We start from the raw sequence: 20,281 nt of genomic DNA, 5'->3' as shown, positions 1-20,281 counted from the left end.
AATGTAAGCTAGATTGATTAAAACAACACAACATTTCGGCATGTTTTAAAATCCAAATTAAACAGATATTCTCTAAACTTCTTACAGCTTAGTTGAAAGTTGTTGCCAGAATTTTCATAAACTAACCCTGGACCTCCAAGTTTCCGATAGCTGGTTGTTTAACTTCCTTGCGTATAAATGACTTTATATTTCCTTAAAGTGAGTTTATTCGTGATCCTACATGTATACAAAAAAAAAACGAAAGAGAATCAATAGATATTTCTTACGGACTTCCAAATCAAAATTTTACGAAAGCAAATATAGTAGGGTGCCACATCCTCCTCCAGAGAAACTTCGACTGATATGGACAACCTTTTGACATGCATACAACGTCAAGACTGATCACTGCTCAGTATTTTGTTTCATTCTGTGTATATGCTGAAAATAAAATATCTCTAAAGTCATGTTATAACAAGATGTAAATGATTATCATTATACAAGTGGTCTAACGAATCTAGTCCAAAATGTTATCTTGGCCCTCAGCACCTTGAACTCTCGGTGGCTTGAGATATCCGTGTTATCTTTCCAGCCAGGGAATGCAGTGGCTGTCGCAAAATATCAATCAATCAATCACTGGAATATAATTATTATACTGACATATTTTAAAAATGTAAAGAAAGCAAATGAAAGCTAGAAAACAAAGGTAGAAAACATTGGAACACACAATAATATTCTAATACTTACTAGATGATGTTAGAAAGGTATCATACAACCTTGGCTGTATGTAATCGTTTGCTTCAGCACGAGAAAAGTGTTTTGAACTAAGCGTTTCGATTCCTTTCCAGTATACTCAACCACACCCTATTTGTATGTGATTGATGTGATTGTAGCATAAATGATTATGAATTATATGCATTTAATATCAATTAACTATATTTTAAAAAAACATTTTTTTCAACATGAACAGTTCTTATGCAGGAGCTGATGTAGCGGAATCATGGGTGTCAGGTGATCAAAAGCAATTCTTTAAAAAAAAGACATTAAAACTTTATTTTGATCTGAAAAATCTTTCATGGCAACATATTGTTAGAAAATGTATCATTCACGATAAGAAGAAGAAAAAAACCATCGATCACACAACATCTAATGTGACGATATTATCGATGATCAAATAATATACCAATAAAATTTTCGGAATAAATAATTATTTAAAATTCGCCACTGTTAATACTTTTATGCATGTTAACAAGTAAATAAGATGAGCATTTGCAAATTTTTCTTTGCCATGAGAAAAAAAAGTTATTCAAAACATAAATCAATGGGTTTTTTTTTTAAATGTTGTTGTTGTTGTTGTTGTTGTTGTTGTAGGGCTTAACGCCATTTTTCAGCACAAGATAGGCTATACATGGCGGCCAGTATTAATGGTGGAGGAAGAACCCGGAAAACCCCCGGAAAGAACCACCGACCCACGAGAAGCTACTGGCAAGCTTTCTCACATAACCACATTAGCCGAATCCGAGACTCGAACCTACGCAGACAGAGGTGAGATGGCAGTGATCCGTAACGGTGAGCGCTTTAGACCACTCGGCCACTCGGGGCCCCCTTTAAAAATGTAACATAAAGTAGGGTCATTTTATATTGCAACATAAACTAATGGTCATTTTGAACTGGAACGCAAAATAATGGCCATTTAAGACAAATTTCAAGAAAATATTGTTTCTTCCTTCGTACATATAGATATATGGTTAAACCAAGATCTACGTCAAAATATTAATTGATACTCCCAACTATTGCCTCGAGATTATAAAAAAAAAATAACGTTTTGGAGGGCTATTTGGGGGAATCAGGAGTTACTAAAGAACATATACTATTAGCCAATTGATGCTCTTTGTATTTTTGTTATGACAAAGGAACGAAAACATTGTTTTCTTTTTTCTAATTTTCTAATCGTCATATTATATGCCTAGTTTCTTAATCCATATTTAAAATAAATATGTACTAATTATTTTTACCAAATAATTTCCACCAGTGGCATATATACAACAAGCCTTGTATGACGATTTTGGAGAAACGAAACCGAATATATATATATATATATATATATATATATATATATATATATATATATATATATATATATATATATATATGCTAATTTTAGATGGCAACATATGCGTAAGCACCGAAAGTAGGTATGAAATGGTGTTTCTTCCTCACCTATAGATCACATTTTGTGAATAACATTCATGCAAGGCGTAGAAACGATTTGGCGACTAAATTCATTGCCACTTTGATCCCAGCCATTTTTACGGCTAGCAATGAAAGGAGGGGCCCGGTTTCGAGACTGAGCTAGGATTACGGGCTAGGAAAACAACAGCGATTGTTGCGCAAAACGGCCGGAGATGGCTGTGGAGACTATCACGCTAAATGGGTCTGAGAAAATTCCTAACAGCTAGCCGTAGACGTGGCGATTATCACACGTCCTTCACGCCCCCCGTGAGGTTACAGTTCAGCTGCGCCATGGTGAAAGGGTCCTCCGTCGAGTCTACGTACTCCATGAACTCCTGCTCTTGCGTGATTAAGAAAATGTCCAGAAGCTCCTGGTTCTTCCATACATGAATACGATCAGACATGGGGGTGCTGTCCAGCTTACATTTCGTACCTGATGAGGTCTGTGTCCCCAAGGAACATGTTTATGCTATGCCTTACAAGCCCAGGCTCTGAGGGCTCTGAGGGCCCCCGCCACTGAGATAAGCCGCATAAAACTCTGGTAAATCCAGAGGACACGTGTATTGTTAAATACAGCGTCTACTGACAGTACTCAAGAAACAGTTGAGGTGGGGAGTATCGCATCCTCGGGCAGCACGCAACGCTGAGTGAGCTGCTCGCAGCGCAGCTTAAAGGAGACCAGAAACCAATGGAAATATAGAATAATAATAAAAGTGCTATAGCAGAAAACCTTATTCTGAAGTATCATCTGCGACCGTAATGCCAATATTTAAATATTGGCCTATCTTCTAGGAGCTGAATTTCCGTGACCTCGTATGCAAAATTTCCGCGCCTATTCGGTTACTTTCGGGATGTGACGTCATAGTAGCGACTCCAGCAGCCCAAGTGGGAGTTGCCAGAGTAAAAGACAATACCGTTTTGCGTTGCTTACGGGTGTAATGGAACATTAAGAAAAGCCTGTGGAAATATTTTTTTTTTTCTTTTCCGAAAGATAAAGTCATCATAAAAGAATAGGTGCATTATTACAAACGAGTCGATTTCAAAGCAACACCATACAGCACTATGTGCTCGTTACATTTCTCAAAGGAATGTTACGAGAGGGATCATGAAAAAACAGCAGCTCAAAGATATGTAAATGCTAGGCCTAGACTAAAAGTTGGCGCTGTTCCAGACATACCTTTGGACATTTTAAATCCTGGGAAAAGAGTTAAACGTGTGAGTTACGAAAATAGGCAGAAGGACGAGTAAGTGACCACAAAATGCAACAATCAATCCACATATCTTTTATCTAAAACAGCAGAGCTAAAAACAAATCTGATAGCCCGACACCCTGGGCCCCTTCTGGTTTTAGTTCCGGCCCATCCTGTATTCAAAGTGAGGTGCCCGTCAGGCTTGTCGAAACAAAAATTGTTTGCCTGAGGAAACTTTGATCGCGCTGGTGAAATGAGTAATATGTATTTTCAAGATGTTGACAAACATGCCTTAACACGGCACAATCTAAATCAAATCACCACTGTCCTAGATGAAATTTAGATTTGATTTTAATCAAATGGAAGCTTTGCTAAAAATAAGATTCTAAACCTGTCGTGTTTCGAGAAAACACAATTTTCAGTAATCTTATAAAAAATAATTTTAAAAAAAAATGCATTGTATGCATGTAGTTTGCATAAACGGTAATCTGTATTAATTGGAACTGATATAAAACTATTCCTTGGGCAGTTTAAAAAGCAGCGATTAAAAAAAAGGTCAAAGTTTCACATTAACTGTCTGACAATAGAACAGGGGGGGAGCTATTGACCCCCCCCCCCTTGCCCCAATGTGCGACCGCCCATTTGACGTGCCTTTTTTCGCTGTGATACGCCTTATTATTCCCCCATGACAAGCCCCTTTTGCATATTCTGGTCAGTTCTGGCTAAATTGCAAAATAGATAAAGTTTTGATTTAAGTACGCAAACAATACAGCCGGTGTGACTAATGAACATACTCCTTATCCTTGCATTGATCTTGTGATCGGACATACTTCAAAGAAACCATGTTCGACAGTGTGTGTATGTGTAAGCATCAGCAATCAGCAATACCAAATAAACGATGCCTATTTTGTTGTTACTTACGATGCCATGGACTTCATTTTAACAGTTCAAATTTGCAGTCACAAGTTACCGTACATGTGGCAAATGTTTTTCTCAGTTTTATGCCCCACCTTTTTTCCTTAGGTTTAAGTCTTAATGCATGTAACACTGTTTGCTGAATAAAATATTTAATCAGAATTAGTTCTTTAGGGCCACATATACTGCATGGTATATTTTGTTTTATTCCTTGTAATTTAATCATGGTAATTAAACTTTTCATATACGGTAGAGGAATGTCAGGTGTTAACTGGCCGAGTTTCTTTGGCGGAAATGGAGATGCGATTTTGTTTGCAGAGAAAATTTCAACGTGATCATTCATTTAAGCTAATTGGTGACAATTTTATTCTTTCAATTATTTTTTTTACTATAGTACTGTTGTAGTTGTTTAAAAAATCTGAAATTTACTTGAATAATGTTTAATCTTCACGTTCTATTTACTGAAGAAGAAAAAAAGAAGAAAAAAACTGTTGTATGATATTAATTATTTCGTCCAGTGCCGGGTTTAGACGTGTGTGCGTGTGATTTGAATTTTTAACGTAGCTTTAACAATTTTTCAGTCATATCGCTACGATGTCAGCAGTGTGGCAGTTTAGACTGTGGATTGCATATTTTATATTTAAAAATGGTTTGGGGTTGGGTTTTTTTCTTCTGACAAATGAAAATTGACAGACATAATGTAATAATCGGGACTTCGCTGCGCAAAATTGAGAGATATTACGAGATCGAGATGTAAATGAGGAAATACCCCCAAAATCGGGAGGTTTTTCTCCCGGCTTGAGAGTTGACAGGTATGAACTGTCCGGGCTTGTGGAAATTCATTCAGGACTTTAGTTTATTTAAGTCACCAGCCCGGGCCTGTGCCTAACAAATTTCTTTTAGCACTTACCAGTACAGTACATAAACTATTATATCAGACTGCAGATTCAACTTTTGAATGTGCAACCCAAATGTGGTCTCCTGTGTGCCTCGCTCGAAAATGTTTATGTTTGTATTCGAGGACTGGCTAGTATAGCGTCACGGTACCACGTGATCTGTCGTCTCATCAAAACTCGGAAAAACTCGGCAATTTACGGAATCGTGGTATCTTCCACGCAATATAATCACTACCCGCTTACGATATTTAATTTATAAACATTGCAGTCGAATTAAAATCTGTAGAGAATTACATACGTAAAAGGAAAATTTTGATTTCTAGTCTCCTTTAAGAGGACATTCGAACCGCACACAGTCTATCTTCGCTTGAGCTTCGTTCTTTGTCCGTATTTTGCTCCCACGTCAAGGGAGGTCGCTAACACCATCAGCGCGTTCAGTAAGATCTGTTAGTTGGGAAAAGGGGTCGTTCAAATCGCCTAATGTCAGTGTATCAAGGAAGATCAGGAAATCGACTGTTTTCCCCAACAGTCCAGCGGTTTGCATGGCTTCAATATAATAACTGCTAACCGTATGTATGAACTGAAGATAATGAACATTAAACTATCTTACTAGTTTACCTTATCATTCAAATAAAATATTTCGCCAAGAGGAACGTCTACCTCTTTTTGATAGAATATCACCGTGTGGTTACCTCAGTCTCATGAGAAGATAAAGACCACAGTTGTCCACTGCAAGCGGATACATGTTCGCAGCAATAACTCTAGCCAAACAAAGGATATCGGCATGAGAGAACAACCTTGATCTATTCAGAAATGCAATCGTTCAATCCTTTGTTAAAAGTCAGAGGATTGTATATCCGCATCGTCGTAAGCCTTTGTAGTCGCATCATGGTGGGGGTTGTGGGGGTGAGCACTATACTTTACTATATTCCTGTTTGGAACAAAAGTTTGCTTATAGCATTCTTAAATGGATTTTGTCAATAGGCAATATTTAAAAGCCAATATCATAATCATTTCTTTGGGAAAACAGTGGATGACATCTACTGAGCTATTAAAGTTCTGCGACACCTTCATTTGCTAAAAGCACGGTAAACATGCGCACTATGCTAGCTTGGTTTGATATATTGTCTGAATAGAAATATATAGTTTACAGGTACGGTGAACTGGAACGTTATACATTTAAGTTATACGGGTGAATAGTGTAAATAGATCAAATCAACATCAACACATTTAAAGCTGGGTCATTGACGTCAACATTTCTCACTCGTGGCATTAGCTGGAGAAACTACTTTCAGCGTCCTTGAAACCGTAATCAATCCGAAATGATACCGTCGATGGCATTATTTCCATAATAGTAGGCACGGTAGAACATATTCTATCTATCTATCTATCTATTATTCTATCTATCTATCTATATATCTATCTATCCATCTATCCATCCATCCATCCATCCAACCATCCATCCCTCTATCTATCTATCTATCTATCTATCTATATATATATATATATATATATATATATATATATATATATATATATATATATATATATATATATATATATCCGTTCTAAATTGAAGTGACCCAGTTTGATCATACACTTTTCAATTTACTTGAGCATATTAATGTCGTAGTTCATTCTGTCTGCTTGTCCTTCTCTCATAATGTATGCTATAGATTGTAGAAATGACTAAACAATTTTACTGTATATGTTATATTCGCTCATATTGTTTGCCTGGCATATGATAACTTTCCTAACTACGGTCAGAATGAAAGGGAATGAATAACAACAAAAGAAAGGTGGTAATCCATACTAGATGAGAACGTTAAATGTCAGAAAAATGTCAAATGCTCACTGATGTCAAATATGATGATCTGAAACTCAGATCGTAGTATCAGAATAAATTGCAGCGACTGTTGAAATTTTGGCAGTATCTAATTACATTGCGGAGCATTGCTGAGATAATGTCAATTATAAAATAGGACATTACCTTCTATTTCTTTCTCCTTTCAAGATGGTTTAACATTAGTATCCCAACAGCCTTCTTGACTTTTTTAATATTTATTCCCCATTTATTTCCTAAAAATTACCTACAAATAAATCGGTTTACCTGAAGTTTAGGATAAATTGACCCATTTAAAAAATTTGCGCCCCTTTTAGTCATCACCCATCCAGCGCTTGAAATACAACAAAAATAAATACATTTTCGTGTCGAAAGATCTCATTTCAAACTGTTTTTGTAATGCACAGGTTAGAGCATTCTTATTGTTACCGTTACAAATCTTGGTTTTAAACTAGGTAACAGAAAAGAGCGAAAGTCGATAAGTGGTAAAAAAATTTAAAAATAACCAATGTATTATCCAAGAATACTTAGTTAATATTTACAAAGAACTTGCAGTGTAGTGAACTAAATAGCAAATAGTCCTAAATGTTATATCATGTCGTAATGTATGAAGTTATATTTGAATTCCATTAGGATTCCAGATAAAATTCAATATTGAATGTGTTGATGTGCTTTAGTCTCGAACTTGTTTATGTGCCATTGGCCTGGAATGTTGTGAACTGTTAACAGTCTTTTGATGTATCGCAGTAATATAATCCAAACTGTCCTAGTCTGAATCCACTATAATTCCAAATTAAAGTTTCGAGTAGAAGAATCTTATTGAGCACTTTGTAATTCCAGTGAATAATAATTTGATTAAATAAATTCATCCAAATTAAAAAGTGAACAGAACAATAAGAATGGTTCTGCTTCGGATGAGGAAGCGATAATGTTTAATCCAAATGTAAGCAGTATTATATACACCTCTACTTGACCTAGGTCGCAATTACTATTTTCTGGAAATACTCTCTCTACTTAATGGAAAGTTTACTTTCTTGACGTTTCTAAGTTCAGGATTTAGACTGTATTTTAAACTCAAACTGAAGGTACAACGTGTTTACATTTAATAATGATCTGCATATTTAGCCTATACTCATAGATAAATAATAACTATGAATTATGCTGTTTACAATATAAATGTCACTAGTCAGGGACACCTTTTACTTGATTTTGGAAGAAGGTAAAATACAAAATACAGATATACATACAAATAATCATGGAAAAGCCAAGGAATAAAGAGAAACAAGCAAGGAAACAATACAAACATTTACCTCTAAACAATACATTTAAATCAGCTCTTCATACTTAAAAGGGAATTTGAAATGAACTTTTGGAGAGCAAGCGTGGGTGGTGTTGGAATTTCGATTTCTGCAACAAAACCAACCTTGCATGAATTTCAGATGTTTGAATAAGGCTAATTAACCAGCAAAAGCCAGCCTGATTAGGCAAGAAGGCTGCATTTTTCTTTATGCGGAAACAACAGATATTACTAGAGAGCTAGAGAATATTGCCCAAACTGACGCACATAGATAATGAATTTTCCTTTAATTGTTTGTTGTTGATTGCTAGGTACCTATGTTTCCATGCAGTTCGATAATGAATTTTAGTTTCCCTATTTGCTTGTTTTTTGTTTTTAATTTTTGTCTTGCTGGGTACCTGCTGATGTCTCCAACAAGGGAAAGACTAAACAATTATTTATCTTCTAATTTTCATATCATACCCTAAATTGCTGAGATAATTTATAAAATAAAAACAAACTTTCCATATTCATTATCTGAATCACTTACAGGACGGGTCGTGTATATACGATCGTTTTTAATTGTAGCAATATGCGTTTACACAGATTTGCTTCATATAATTCGTTGATTTTGAGATCTTCAAAAATTCTTTCAAAATGTGACGATAATATATTTATTTCACGTCAGTGTGCAATTTTAAGAGCTATCATCACAGTATCAGTATCGCATTTCTTCATCTGTTGAAACTCCGATCATGGGAGTTAGTGCGTGCAAGTCGTAAATCAAGTCGGTTTTCACTTAATAATGCTGCATTATCAACACACACCTGACAGATACGGGTGAATTTGAGCTTTATGGTTTAGTCACTAGTATAGGGTGAAAGGTTTAAATAAAAATAAAAAAATAAAAAACCGCATTGGGCCTTTGACGTCACCGTCACGCATGGATGCACTCGCTATTATAACTACTTTCTTCGTCCTTGAAACCGTACATAATTCTGAAAGAATGACGTCGATAGTTTTTCCATAGTAAACAACAAACATTGTACTAATCTTTTTCGAACTAGGTCAACACTAAAATAACGTCACTCTTTCATCACTGCTTTATTCACAGAGTAATATCCCACGACCGTGGTCATACATATTGATGACTAATAGTATTTCAATATCAAAGTTTTTCATGTCCTCAGCATTTTCCGTTGTGGGTGGTATGACTCTATACTAACTTGGTTAGTGATGTGCAGCCCAGAAGCAAAACACTTTTTCACAAGAACCAGTTTATGTGCCAGTCAAAAATTAAGAACCAGACACCTTTCTTGCTATGATCGTGTTATTGTTGTGTTTCCATGGAATAAATCTGCTAAGAAATTAAGTAATTCTTTTAAGAACAATTTTTGCAATAGAATATAGTTTCTTTCATAATAATGCGAGAACTATTTTCTGGTGCAGAGCAATGAAAACACGTACATTTTCACCAAAAATGAGATGGTTATTTTTTTTTCAGTCTATAGTCCCTGGTAAGACTTGTTTGGTTCATCCACGTAATTATAAATGAACATTCACTCTTCTTCATTTCAATGCAAACATTGTCTCCAAAAGTCTGACCATTGTACAGCTACTGTCATGTACTAGTTACAAAACACATTAAAAACACATTTGATCAGCTGTATAAGTACAAATTTGAATTATACAGACTTTGGTCACGAATTTGATTAACTGCACAGGATGTCAGCATATTTTCCAGCAGATGTTGCTTTCTATATATGAATGACTTTACAAAATATCCGGTTTTATGAGAATTCTGATTTTGATAAGATAATAATTAATATATTAATCTCCTGGATGTGAATTTTTATAAAATAATCCATTCAAATTAGGAAATGCAAATGTTATTTATTGCAGAGGCATATTTATGAATTTTGAACCTGAAAAAAGATTAACGTAGCATATTTTATATCCATTAAATGCACTACTTACAATGTTGAAAATGAATAGAGAAGCAAGGCGTAACATTTTTCTAAAGAAGTACAACAAAATGTTTTACAAGGTTAACCCACGCTGTGTAAAATATCACGGAAGAATGAAACAGTAAAAATGGACTTGAGATCCTAACGGAGCTAGTAGGGAGGTGGCAGAGGCGTAGCTATGATATTTTGCGCCCGGGGACGAACTATAAAATTGGCGCCCCAGCCCCCTCCCCCTTTAATCACATTGTTGAATATTACCCTTGTTTACTTATTATAATGTAACGTTGTAAGCCTCATTTTGGCGCCCCTGTACCTTGGCGCCCGGGGACATATGTACCCCCCTGCCCCCCCCCCCCCCAGCTACGCCTTAGGGAGGTGGCGATGTTACCATATAACTTACAATATTATCTTGATCGATTTCAAGTTTTCTCTTATGATGGGTCATCTTCAAATGTGGAATCCAAAGGAACAAAAACAATTATAGATCTGTCAAGTTTCTATTTTATTCGAAATTGTTGAATTAACATGTAAATAAAAAACGTTCCAGATATTTAGCCGACTGCTTTCCGCTTGACTGGCTGAGTGACTTCCGCTTGACTGGCAGAGTGACTTCCATGAATATTGCATTACGTTATGAAGATAATGTACATGAGTTGGTTTCATGTTACGAAAATATAAAAAATTATAAGGTAAAGAAATTCGTGTCTGTCATGAAATTAATTAATTTTTACGCCTTCAGAATTTATTTTAAATGTGGTGATAATATCCCTATAATGTTAACGCTTTACAGGGTGAAGGGCTAAGATGTTTCTTGTCAACCGTAGTTTTGATAAGCTAATATCAGACAAAAACGCAATTTCTCTTCTCTAGTCAAAATTTAATCATATGGCTTTCTTGTGGAGGTTAAAAAAGGAGTTATTTTTCAATGGTACCAACTGATGTATTAAATTTACTGAGAATGAGTTTTTGCTGAAAACATACTAGATCTGTGTTTTACTTTAAAAGCAAGTTACATTATGTTGACACAAGTTACATTATCCTGACACAAGTTACATTATCCTGACACAAGTTAAAAGAAATGTACCGTATATAGTTAGCATTTTGATCTTCTTTTTGTATTTTAGTTTCAGTATTTATTTCGTGTATATATCTTGCATTTGGATTTAGAAATCTATTTGGTTTGTGATCAAATCCGCTTGCCGACCGAGTGCGTTCTCGTGAAAATTAGAGTCTCTATCTTGGCATAAACAACCCGTGACCTCATTCAACTACTATATTTAGAATAACTCATTCAGCCCCAATACCGCCTGTAAGCGTGATGAGGCTGTACCTTACTTTCGAGCTCTGCAGCATCAAGGTCATTTAAGATACACCAAAGTGGGTGGTATTACAAAACAGCAGACAGATATAGCTCTACAATGATACCAAATAATCTGGACGTTCTAGTTGCACTACAAAACAGTGGGAAAAACCTAATTTTTTGACCCGTTTTATTTCTTCTCTCACCCAAATTCGCTCGTACTCGGAATCCGATTTAATGTCAGGATTTTAGACCTTTTGGCCTCAAATCTAAGGCAGACCGGTCTGAACTGCACACAGACATGTTAACCTTTGCAAAATCTAGGATGAGGTGGGCATTTGGAATAAAGAGTGGTCTCCATACGAAAATGATGAGTCCATTAAACAACAACAACTACAACAACAACAACAACAAATCCATCTTTTACACTTCGGCTAATGCGCAAGCAAAATAACCAATGGAGAATACTGTTTCTAATACAACTAGGCATTAGTCTAAAGGAGAATCTGTTGAAAGTCGATGTATTACGATGTATTCAGAAATTGCCCCCAAAATGTCTTTCCTACCCGCATTTCAGGCGAAAACGACAAAAACCTCCAGGGCCGAATGAGTTAAGATAACATCAACGATAACGACAGCAACAAAAACAAAGATACCAAAAGTAACAAAACAGTATTACAATAGTAGAATTGTATAAACCGTAACAACAACCGCAGCAAATAGAAACCCCGATCATTACCATGACCACCTTCAATAATAATAATAATAATAATAATAATATAATATAATATAATATAATATAATATAATATAACATAATATAATATAATATAAAATAATAATGACAATAATAATAATAATAATATAAAAAATTAATAATAATAATAGTAAATAGGGATACCCTAGCGACAATGGAAATTAGCATTACAGGACCCCCTGGGACAATCTGGCGACAATGGAAAATTAACATGGGAGAAAAATCGTGGGACAATCTGGCGACAAGGGAAATTAACATGGGAAATAGATTTTGGGACTGTTGAGCGACAAGGGGAAATTAACATGGGAATAAATCGTGGGACTGTTGAGCGACAAGGGGAATTGAACATGGGAATATGGGACTGTATAGCGTCAAGGGAATTTAAACAGGGTGGGACTGTATAGCGTCAAGGGAAATTGAACATGGGAAAAATTGCTGGGTCACTCTACGGACAAGGGGAATTGAACATGGGAATAGAGTGTGGGTCTGTCTAGGGACTAGGGGAATTTAACATATGGAAATTGAACATGGTGGGTCTGTATAGCGTCAAGGGGAATTGAACATGGGAATATGGGACTGTATAGCGTCAAGGGAATTTAAACAGGGTGGGACTGTATAGCGTCAAGGGAAATTGAACATGGGAAAAATGGCTGGGTCACTCTACGGACAAGGGGAATTGAACACGGGAATAGAGTGTGGGTCTGTCTAGGGACTAGGGGGAATTTAACATATGGAAATTGAACATGGTGGGTCTGTATCGCGTCAAGGGGAATTGAACATGGTGGGATTGTCTAGGGACAATGATGGTAGAGGGTCAAACACAACAGAGACAGAGACATACATACACTAGTACAAGCGTGAGATTTATATATAAAGCATTACCAAGACCTGAAATCTTGCTGGGGTGTTCAAAAATTTGCATAATTGTAATGATGCTATAAATAGCTATAATCAAGGAAATGCTCAACGACAAAATGGATGTGACTAAAAGTAACGCTAAAATGACGAAATTGTCCCAGAATTTAAAGGAAAATAAACATATCCCCGAAAATTAATTTACAATGGTTTAGACTAAAATGGATAAAATTAGTAACTACTTACAATATCAACTTGTGTCACGATCGTGGATACACACCCATGTATCTATTTATAGCTATAATCAGCTGAAATTCCTATGAAATTCCACTATCTATTTATAGCTCCAACTTGTGGGTTATTCCTTTGGAAAATCCCACTATCTTTTTATAGCCTCAGCTTGAGTGACGTTCCTGTTTATGAACTCTAGTACATATGTATAGCTACAACCTGTGGAAATCCCCAAGTCCATATTTATAGTCTTAAAATTTCCAGCGTCAGTGACGTCACTGTACTGAACACTAGGGGATAAGTGTCAACAGTGTTGCAAGTGGCTGACCTGAATACGCGCTACTGTAGGTAGGTAGGTAGAATGTATTTGATAGGGACAAAGGGAGTTTTATATGGACAAACAGAGACCAATAGACACACACACACAAACACACACACACACACAACGCACGCGCGCAGACATATTCATACACACACACACAACGTACGCGCGCAGACATACTCACACACACACACACACACACAAACACACAACGTACGTGCGCAGATATACTCACACACACACACACGCACTATAAAATTGATAAAATCAGTAACTACTTACAAAATCAACGTGAGTGACGATCGTGGATAAACACCCATGTATCTATTTATGGCTATAATCAGCTAAAATTCCACTATCTATTTACAGCTCCAACTTGTGGGTTATTCCTTTGGAAAATCCCACTATCTTTTTATAGCCTCAGCTTGAGTGAAGTTCCTGTTTATGAACTCTAGTACATATGTATAGCTACAACCTGTGGAAATCCCAAGTCCATCTTTATAGTCTTAAAATTTCCAGCGTCAGTGACGTCACTGTACTGAACACTAGGGGATAAGTGTCAACAGTGTTGCAAGTGGCTGACCTGAATACGCGCTACTGTAGGTAGGTAGGTAGAATGTATTTGATAGGGATAAAGGGAGTTTTATACGGACAAACAGAGACAATAGACACACACACACACAAACACACACACAACGTACGCGCGTAGACATACTCACACACACACACACACACACACACACACAGAAACACACACACGCGCGCAGACATACTCACACACACACACACACACACAAACACACAACGTACGTGCGCAGATATACTCACACACACACACACACACACACTATAAAATAGATAAAATTAGTAACTACTTCCAAAATCAACTTGTGTGACGATCGTGGATAAACACCCATGTATCTATTTATAGCTATAATCAGCTGAAATTCCTATGAAATCTCACTATCTATTTATACTACAACTTGTGGGTTATTCCTTTGGAAAATCCCACTATCTTTTTATAGCCTCAGCTTGAGTGACGTTCCTGTTTATGAACTCTAGTACATATGTATAGCTACAACCTGTGGAAATCCCCAAGTCCATATTTATAGTCTTAAAATTTCCAGCGTCATTGACGTCACTGTACTGAACACTAAGAGATAAGTGTCAACAGTGTTGCAAGTGGCTGACCTGAATACGCGCTACTGTAGGTAGGTAGGTAGAATGTATTTGATAGGGATAAAGGGAGTTTTATACGGACAAACAGAGACCAATAGACACACACACACACACAAACACACAAACACACACACACACACACACAACGTACGCGCGCAGACATACTCACACACACACACACACAAACACAACGTACGCGCGCGGACATACTCACAGACACACACACACAAACACACAACGTACGCGTGCAGACATACTCACACACACACACACACACACACACACACACACACTATAAAATAGATAAAATTAGTAGCTACTTACAAAATCAACTTGTGTGACGATCGTGGATAAACACCCATGTATCTATTTATAGCTATAATCAGCTGAAATTCCTATGAAATTCCACTATCTATTTATAGCTCCAACTTGTGGGTTATTCCTTTGGAGAATCCCACTATCATTTTATAGCCTCAGCTTGAGTGACGTTCCTGTTTATGAACTCTAGTACATATGTATAGCTACAACCTGTGGAAATCCCCAAGTCCATATTTATAGTCTTAAAATTTCCAGCGTCAGTGACGTCACTGTACTGAACACTAGGGGATAAGTGCCAATAGTGTTGCAAGTGGCTGACCTGAATACGCGTTACTGTAGGTAGGTAGGTAGAATGTATTTGATAGGGATAAAGGGAGTTTTATATGGACAAACAGAGACCAATAGACACACACACACAAACACACACACACACAACGTACGCGCGCAGACATACACACACACACACACACACACACACACACACACACACACACACACACACACACACACACATACACACACACACACACACACAGGGAAGAGTTAAAAACAAACCCCAAATATACTATCAACACAGAAGGGAGATAATACAAACCCCAAATAAACTATCCACACAAACGTACGCGAACGCATACAAACCCCAAATATACTATCAACACAGAAGGGAGATAATACAAACCCCAAATAAACTATCCACACAAACGTACGCGAACGCATACAAACCCCAAATATACTATCCACACAACGTCGCTAACGCATACAAACCCCAAATATACTATCCACACTCGGGAGGAAGAAGAAAAAACAACCAAATATACGATCTACACAACGTACGCGAGCACACACACACACACACACACACCACAGAGGGAAGAAGAAAACCATTATACACTATGAAGAAATAACCCTTTATATATACTATCAACAGAGAGTGCAGAAAATAACCCATTATATTCCATCAACACAGAGTGAAGAAGAAAAAGTTTTTTGAAAGCACCTAAGCCCTCACCTGCAATGACCAACTCTACCAAACACCTACACCCCACCCCCCACTCATTGCCTTTGTTAAATTCGGTTTCATTGGTTAGTTATCGTTAATCTTTAATTTTTTCATGCATTTCTTTTTGATAGAAGATTTAAGGCTTTCTATTGTTGTAACGGTATTTATGTTGTTTAGTCTGTTGATGAAATTATCTATAGCAAAGTGCTTAAGATTTTTCATTTTTTTAAATATTTCAAGCCCTACAAAAGGAGACCAAGTTTGTCTTCAAAGACGATTGAAACTCTAAATTACACGGGCGTGAAGGAAAACATCGTTGTGTTTAATCTAATCATGCTTGCCGTATCTCTTTGTGTTTTAGAGGTCATATTTCTTCTTAAGTAAATACACGCATCAATAGACAGACAGATTGGGTCATCATCCTTGAGTTTCACTGTACTTTCGGTTCTTTACTTCATACAAACCCCAAATTTATTAGTTTGAAAAGAAAGATAACATGCCCCTCAATACTGTAACACGTCTGTTCTGACTCTACCGATGTGAGTGTGAGTGTTTATGTCGAAATGTTTAAGTGAGATATAAAAAAATGGTCAGCTTGAAAACGCGAACCAATACTGTGACGCTCAGTATTTTGATGTGGTGAGAGGAAATGGTACAACACACAAAGAGGGGTTGTAAGTTCACATTTCAGTCTGTCTGCACTGTAATGGTAACAACGCAAGAACATAAGGATTATTATGCCACACAGTCCTAGAACAAAACAATGCATCACCCGTTGTAAGCCATTTCATTGGCTATACTTATTTTCTTACCGCGTTCGCTTCGAATTGACTTGAGTGGCTATTCAGACAGTGACGAGAATGGTCATGCTTTACTGGGTCTATCCTATAGGCGATTTATATAAAAAATATTTTTAAAAATTAAACTAATGCACGAACAATCGTACCATGGGCGATCCCATGGAAATTGTGTCCGTCTTATTGCAAAATACATCAACATTTAATTTAACCGTGCAGATCGCTAGAACAAAGCTCTGATAATATACATTTTGAAAAGTGTTGTGTGACACGGATCGCCATTGTCGCTTGGTGTCTGCTTTCTTGTTCGAAAAGAGATCGTTTCGTCTTGACTATAAAAATTTAATTTGACTAAGTTTTACGCACTACTTGAACTCATACATTTACGTTGTAGGTGTAAGCCGTCGTTCTCAGTTTTCTGGAAGTTCGTTTTTGCGTTTCTCAGATGTGATACTATTTTTTATGGACCGAACGAAATTTCTTTTGGCGTGAATCAGGACTCGTGGTTTTGTGGCATAATTGGAGAGCTTTGATTAAAGCTCAGTTATGTCGTCTTCGAAATTGCTGACACGGATTTGAACTAACACTTCAGGTTTTGTGTGAGGCGATATGGTACATCATTGCCTTTTACTTCCTCAATGAAATCGTTTCATCTTATTGCAAAATTACATTTGACTAGGTTTCATAGGTAGCAGGTCCCTGTATATAAGGAGAGTGTCTTAGCGTCAGAGTATTCATTCCGCTCTCAAACGATCAAGAAGATGGAAGAGTCAACACAGATCGACCTGCTGGTCAAATATTTGCTAAAAGTCATACGAAAGCATAATTCACATGCGAAAGTGGCAACAAAACTTACTCTTTTGGTCGTTGATTTGATGAGAGTCATACGAAAGTGTGTAAGTGCTAATGAAGTTTACTATATCTGCAAAGGTAAATGGGTATTTGTCTCCAGAATACCTGCTTCGTCTAAGAAAGAGAGACAAAAGTCAAGATACCTAATATCGTTGTCAGGAGAAAGGACACTGGAATTCAGAGTGCCCTACGAGAAAAGAGAAGAAACAAAAAACAAGACGAAACAGAGAAGAGGGATTCAGAAGAAGAAGACATTGAAGATGATGAAGAACTTGTGCCAGTAAAGACATGGAAATGGAAAAATTGACAATGTGAGCCGATGCGTTGGCCCTGATGTGAAATTTCATACTACCTTCTAAAAGAGAATAGACCAGAAAGAAAACGTAAGTGTCTCTTGGTCTTGACATGGTATAATAAGGATGGCGTGTTTTGTTTTTACTCACACTTTATGAAATTGTGCTCTTTCACCTCTCTCTATCCCTCTGGATCATGTTTTAGTTAGAATTGAAATGGTAGAATGTTTTCCTTCACGCACGCTCTTTAGGCATGCAAGTCGGTAAACAATAGTCAGTCTATTCATCCATCATTTTTGTGTCTTGATGTTTCCTAAATCACACACTGATGCCATAAAATAACGGGTTAAACGGGTTTTGTAGTGTTGGGAGTGGGGGGTGGGGTGTAGGTGTTTGGTAGAGTTGGTCATTGCAGGTGAGGGCTTAGGTGCTTTCAAAAAACTTTTTCTTCTTCACTCTGTGTTGATGGAATATAATGGGTTATTTTCTTCACTCTCTGTTGATAGTATATATAAAGGGTTATTTCTTCACTCCGTGTGGATAGTGTATAACGGTTTTCTTCTTCCCTCTGTGGTGTGTGTGTGCGTGTGTGTGTGTGTGTGTGTGTGTGTGTGTGTGTGTGTGTGTGCTCGCGTACGTTGTGTAGATCGTATATTTGGTTATTTTTTTCTTCTTCCTCCCGAGTGTGGATAGTATATTTGGGGTTTGTATGCGTTAGCGACGTTGTGTGGATAGTATATTTGGGGTTTGTATGCGTTCGCGTACGTTTGTGTGGATAGTTTATTTGGGGTTTGTATTATCTCCCTTCTGTGTTGATAGTATATTTGGGGTTTGTTTTTAACTCTTCCCTAAGTGTGTGTGTGTGTGTATGTGTGTGTGTGTGTGTGTGTGCGTATGTCTGCGCGCGTACGTTGTGTGTGTGTGTGGGTGTGTGTGTATTGGTCTCTGTTTGTCCATATAAAACTCACTTTATCCCTATCAGATACACTCTACCTACCTACCTGCAGCAGCGTGTATTCAGGTCAGCCACTTGCAACACTGTTGACATTTATCCCCTAGTGTTCAGTACAGTGACGTCACTGACGCTAGAAATTTCGAGACTATAAATATGGACTTGGGGATTTCCACAGGTTGTAGCCATACATATGTACTAGAGTTCATAAACAGGAACGTCACTCAAGCTGAGGCTATAAAAAGATAGTGGGATTTTCCAAAGGAATAACCCACAAGTTGTAGTACAAATAGATAGTGAGATTTCATAGGAATTTTAGCTGATTATAGCTACAAATAGATACATGGGTGTTTATCCACGATCGTCACACAAGTTGATTTTGTAAGAAGTTACTAATTTTATCTATTTTATAGTGCGTGTGTGTGTGTGTGTGTGTGTGTGTGTGTGTGTGTGAGTATATCTGCGCACGTACGTTGTGTGTTTGTGTGTGTGTGTATGTGTGTGAGTATGTCTGCGCGCGTACGTTGTGTGTGTGTGTGTGTGTGTGTGAGTATATCTGCGCACGTACGTTGTGTGTTTGTGTGTGTGTGTGTGTGTGTGAATATGTCTGCGCGCGTACGTTGTGTGTGTGTGTTTGTGTGCGTGTGTGTCTATTGGTCTCTGTTTGTCCATATAAAACTCCTTTTATCCCTATCAAATACATTCTACGTACCTACCTACAGTAACGCGTATTCAGGTCAGCCACTTGCAACACTGTTGACACTTATCCCCTAGTGTTCAGTACAGTGACGTCACTGACGCTGAAAATTTTAAGACTATAAATATGGACTTGGGGATTTCCACAGGTTGTAGCTATACATATGTACTAGAGTTCATAAACAGGAACGTCACTCAAGCTGAGGCTATAAAATGATAGTGGGATTCTCCAAAGGAATAACCCACAAGTTGGAGCTATAAATAGATAGTGGAATTTCATAGGAATTTCAGCTGATTATAGCTATAAATAGATACATGGGTGTTTATCCACGATCGTCACACAAGTTGATTTTGTAAGTAGCTACTAATTTTATCTATTTTATAGTGTGTGTGTGTGTGTGTGTGTGTGTGTGTGTGTGTGTGTGTGAGTATGTC

This window comes from Sinohyriopsis cumingii, chromosome 12 (genome assembly GCF_028554795.1).
Source record: "Sinohyriopsis cumingii isolate HCF-2022 chromosome 12, ASM2855479v2, whole genome shotgun sequence".
NCBI classification, from domain to species: Eukaryota; Metazoa; Mollusca; class Bivalvia; order Unionida; family Unionidae; genus Sinohyriopsis; species Sinohyriopsis cumingii.
This window is presented reverse-complemented; position numbering follows the sequence as displayed.